Source organism: Myotis davidii, unplaced genomic scaffold (assembly GCF_000327345.1).
Source record: "Myotis davidii unplaced genomic scaffold, ASM32734v1 scaffold647, whole genome shotgun sequence".
NCBI lineage: Eukaryota > Metazoa > Chordata > Mammalia > Chiroptera > Vespertilionidae > Myotis > Myotis davidii.
This window is the reverse complement of record NW_006298634.1, coordinates 833,967-839,947: the sequence shown is the minus strand read 5'-3', so window position 1 is coordinate 839,947 and position 5,981 is coordinate 833,967.

Genomic DNA, 5,981 nt, shown 5'->3' with positions numbered 1-5,981 from the left:
TGCTATATTTGATCAGATACTTTCTATCAACAAATATTAATAATTTATATACAATGAACAATAAATAAATTTCTTTCAAATAGTGGCATATTGTCTCACATGTTATTTTAAATCCATGTATCTGATGGAATCAAATTGCTCAAAACATTGTCTACACTTTCAAACGTTCAAAAATTACATTGCCAAACAAGTTTTGCTAGATATAAGTTTGAATTCTGTTATCACTCACTTTCTATGTCAATATATTGGAAATCTTATGCTCTATTTTTAATAGATTTAAATTTTAATAACACATTTCTAAAAGTTCCACAAATATTATTTTTCAAATATTACCTTGTATTATTATGTCTCAGAACTTGACACCATTAATCCTGGAGGGACTGGCACTAGAGATAAAATTGTATAAACTTATAATAACTGCAGATAAATCTGAGGTTATTATTTGAGTAGCAAAATAGTAAGAAACAAAGAAAATGTTGATTTTACTCAGCTCTTTGATAAAATTCCCTTATAAATTTTTAAGGAAAATATTAAATGATTAATTTGTGCTTATTATTTTTAGAAAGGATGTTCTTCACTTTGTTTTCTGATAAGCAATACAAAGTAAAGCCAATATAAATGTTCTGGGGCAAAATTACACTTTGATATGGAATCTGAAATCTAAGAAATATACACATAAACAGACTATTCTGTGACTACATTCTGGACTATAATTTGCTAGTTATCTCTTTTTTAAGCTCACAAATTATAAGCACAAACTCAATATTTGATTTTCATACTCGGCATCCATAAAGCAACAAGAAAACACAGTATTTAAGTGACTGTATTTCCAATATAACTTGGTTCTTAAAATAACATTGCTTCATTTTTACACAAGACAAAGCTTTTTGGAAGATCCATGACTATGGCACCCACATGTATCGCTTTTATGCTGCTGTAGGAGTAGATCTGACAAACATTCAGCAAACAGATGGCTAACCTTCTGAATGACATTATTCATGTTAAACAAAATGGCTTTCTGAGGATCATAACAGAGCACCTGCTCTGGCGTTATTCTTCTAAGGGCAGAGGACATTCAGGATTTGTGAGACTGCCACCTGCAACATCAGGCGTATGATTGCCGACAGCCTTATAAGAAAGGGAATTGCTAATCAATTAGCAGCAGTTCTTCATCTTATCATGCTCATCACTAAGCAGGTATAAAATTTAATTTGTGAAATTATTCATATTTATTTATTTATTCGCAGAAGGGAAGGACTTTAGGTACATGTTGGTAAACCTTAGGGTACAATTTTTTTTTCAAATGCACTAAAAAGCTATAAGTAAACTGAATCAATTACTTCTGAAATTTTAAATGAAAAAACACATATATCACAATATTCAATGTTATTCTTATATACTTACTAGTAATTTTCCAATCTTATTTCAAATATCTCTTATCACAATATTTCATATTTGTACTAGATGATTATTTTGTGAATCAAAATTTATTATTATTAAAGCATGCTCCTGATTAAATTATTTCCCTTTTCTTCATATGTAACTGCATTTCTGATGAGTTCTTTCAATATACAATTTCCCCCAATGAAATGTAAATCTTTTTACTAAGGATCCATAATCAGTGGTCAGTGAAATATAGTTAGCCTCACCAATGGTTTACTTCTCTACACTAATTGATGCTTATTCTGTTATCATATTTTCACAGTTAATTTTCTCAAATTATTTATTATGTCTGCTTCCTGGCAATTTTGTCAGTCCTGACTATTACTCAGACATATTACTGCACCATACTAGCTGCATCATTATGAATAATAGTACATCTAAAAAAAAAAAAAAAACTGTCCCTAGAGATTTCATTTTTATAAAGTTGTTTCAGGAGAGATGGTTTATTAATTTTTTTAAAAATCCTCACTCAAGGATATTTTTCCATTGATTTTTTTAGAGAGAGTAGAAGAGAAAGGGAAAGACAGAGAAAAATATTGATGTGAAAGAAACACATCGGCCGAAACCGGTTTGGCTTAGAGGATAGAGCGTCGGCCTGTGGACTGAAAGGTCCCAGGTTCGATTCCGGTCAAGGGCATGTATCTGGGTTGCGGGCACATCCCCAGTAGGGGGTGTGCAGGAGGCAGCTGATCGATGTTTCTCTCTCATCGATGTTTCTGACTCTCTCTCTCTCTCCCTTCCTCTCTGTAAAAAATCAATAAAATATATTTTTTTAAAAAAAGAAAGAAACACATGGATTGGCTGCCTCCTGCACGTGCCCTGGCCAAGGCCCGGGCAGGGGAGGAGCCTGCAACCAAGGTAGGTACGTGCTCTTTACTGGAATTGAACCTGGGACCCTTCAGTCTGAAGGTCAATGCTCTATCCACTGAGCCAAACTGGCTAGAGCTGTCCCTAAAGATTTTGACCCTACCACTGTCACCAAAGGCTGAGTATATTGATAATGTATTTGATGCACTTGTCTACTTCAGAAAACCAACATCGTCAATAACTAGCAAAAGAGATGTGTCTTTTTGCTATGCTTTGTTAGTAATGAAAAGTTTATTTTGTGGTCTCTCTTCCAGATGAAAACGTATCCACTGACTTTAGAAAGGTATTTGATTATGTGCATATTTATAGCTTTATTTTTAAATTTTTAATGTAAAAATTTTTAATTACAATTGGCACACAATATTATATTAATTTCAGGTATATAGCGTAGTGATAGGACATTTATATAACTTATGAAGTGAGCATGTATACTTATAGTTTTATACCTAGACATCATCATGACATTTTAAACCATATTTTGATGTATTATATACATAAGTACAATGATAGCATGAGAAACAAACTTTCAATATACTGAAAGTTACAGAAATCAGTCACTTATATATTCATTTTACATATATTTAAACTTAATGTCTAAAATAAATAAGACAAATCCTTAAATACAGGGTGTCTCAAAAATGTATACACACGTTGAATAATTATTACTTCCAATGGGTTAAATCTGAAAAGAAAGAAACATCAATTGAGCTATCAGCTGTTAAGTGTATATACAGTTTGGGGGGAGTGCCCTAGATATATATGCCTGTCTACCCTAAAAGAGACAATAGTGTGTTGCTTTCACATTCTAAAAACCTAAGGAGGTGGTATGTGAGTCATTCACCGTCCAGACCAGGAGATGGTTGGCCTATTTGTGGTTAAGCGACAAATTGGGAAAATATTGATTGTCACTTAAGTTCTATTGAACTTCTTCATTTCCTTCCCTTCAAGAAATTAATCTTTTAGTGCCATTTACATGAAGTATATAAAGTAATTAAATATACCATAAGGGCTATTTCTTAACAAATTCGCATTTTACTTTAATTATTATAAAAAATTATAATAGTTGTAGAAGAGTTATGAATAAGACTTGATTTATAAGATTTGTGATAGTGGGACGTTTACTCTTAATAAGATGAGAGGGGCCTCAAATAGAAATTACTATAGTTTATAGGTTATTGTATCTGCCATAGGACCAATTTGGTTAGTATATGTGAATATATGCTCTAAGAAATAGCATATTGTTTTGGAATTTTCATACCACATTTTTCTGGGTTAGAGCAGTGTTTTCTGAGAAAAATTTTAACTCATTCTGGAGATTTATTTTAGACACATTCCTGTGTTGTAGCATTTTATTTAACGCTACCCTAGTTAGAGATTTTAGATTTCACCAGGATTTGCCAGTCCTCCTTTTCCTAGGTTGATTATCAGAACACATAGAGCTCCTTTTAATCTTCAATGTAATCTAAACCTACCTCAAGAATGTCAAGCATTGAAAAATAAGAGGGGTCATCTTGAAAATATGTGCATGAGATTCATCAAAATAGCAAATTTCAAGGAGTAAGTGCGTTTTTGGGTTTTTTTAAGAATGTACTCTTCGCTGATTTCAATCTAACACCAGACATGTGTATGCATATTATTCTCAACAATCTGACTGCCTCTCATTTTTCACTGTTTGGAAAGATTGCAATCCATTTCCTACTCTGTGTGTGTGTGTGTGTGTGTGTGTGTGTGTGTGTTACTTATTAACATGTACATTGCCAAATGCTTTTTTGTTGTTTTCTGGAAAATAACATTTTTCTTAAATTAATCTTAACCTTCACCTTCCCTCAAAAAGATCAAACCTATTCATAAGTAAAACCCTATATGTATATCAGGATTTTCTCTCTTCAAGTCTTTAAACTCATGTGCCAAGTTAGTTCGGTTTTTCTCTTCTTTTTTAATTATTAGTTTAGTTAAGATGTCAAATATTATCAGATATAAGGCTACCAAAAATAATATTTATCAGATATATATTGGTCATGTCTTTAGCTACAGTTATTCAGACTACATTTTTACCTTTTTAAAGAATAAATTGCACAACCTAAAATTTTAGAGGCGATATAAAATACGTGACAGCTGCTCTATTTCTTTCTTCCATTAATTTTGGGATTGTATTTAAATCTGTCCAGTAAATCTGAAATGATTGATTATTTAAACTTTATGCTATTAATTATGCCTTTATATTTTTAATATTTATAACATTTATTTTAAGATAAGCATATCTTATTAGGAGAGACAATTTACAGAAATATATTATACTATTGCTTTTTGTAACCTTTCTATCTATAATTCTTTAGCTTTCTGTTATTTAATGCTTCTTCATTTTTCAGAAAAGGATTCAGAAGTTTCATCTATTAATAATTGTGTTAGTCAGGTATCACACTTTCTAGTTCACAAAGTGTTAGCCTGTTTGCTTAAAATTCAGAATATTTAATGTTCCTAAATTATTTAAACTTCTATTTTAATATTTCTGTCTTTATTAGAATAAGACCTTTACCAGGCCAGAAAAATTAGCATCAGCCTTCATTCTTTAGTGCCATGTGTATCCCACATATAGGTTGTTCCTTTAAAATGTATCTCTACTCTGGTCAGCTTTCTTCTGTATCCCTACTACTACCATGCGGATCATCACCAGCTTTCTCTTGAACCACAATAATAGTCCCTGAATTGGTATCTTCGCTTACTTTTCTGCTGATCCATTCCAATTAATATTTTGCGTAACATTCAGTATTACTAAACAAAGCAAAACAACAAAAAACCAGCAAAGGCATGGGTTGAGTCAGGTTGGTGGCCTATTAAGAGTGTTCTTGTGACTTCCCTTTGACCTTAGAACACCAAGTTATATATCCCTTAACATGTCTTACCCTTCATCTTGAGTTACTATGCCACACCCATGTCACTCCTCTCCAGCTCTACTTCCAAATAACAGTCATTATGCGTGTGTGACTTTTATTATTTTTCATTTCTCAATTTAGCTGAGTTCTGGGATCTCAAAACTTGACAGATTGTGTAACATCATGGTTATGATATAGCACTGGAGCAGAACCACCCATCATCTAATACCAACTCAAGCTTTCATAACCAGTGTGGTCTTGAGCAGTTTACTATATCTCTGTATTGGTTTTTCACCTATAGGATGAAGCTAATATTACCTATCTTAAAAACTTGTTATAAGAAATAAATAAGTTACAATATGTAAAGAACTGAGAAGAGTGTATAATGTATTTTGAGCACTGAATAAAGGTCAATTGTTAGGCTTTTATCTCAATAAAATGTTCTTTATAAGTCCATTAGTAATTCTTAAAACAATAGCAATTATAAGTAGAGCAGATACTTTAATAACTCTTGCTTCATTTCAAGGGCTATCTCCTCAAACTAGATTCTTTTTGTTGGTCTCTAACACCAAACCCTGATTGTTTCTTTTAATCATCATAAAATCTTAATTACATACTAGTGGCCCACTGCATGAAATTCATGCACGGGGGGGTGGAGGAGAGGTTGTCCCTCAGCCCGGTCTGCACCCTCTCCAATCTGGGACCCTTTGGTGGATGTCCAACTGCCGGTTTAGGCCCGATTGACTGGCAGACAGAACTCCCTCTCACAATCTGGGACCGCTAGCTCTAACCACTCAC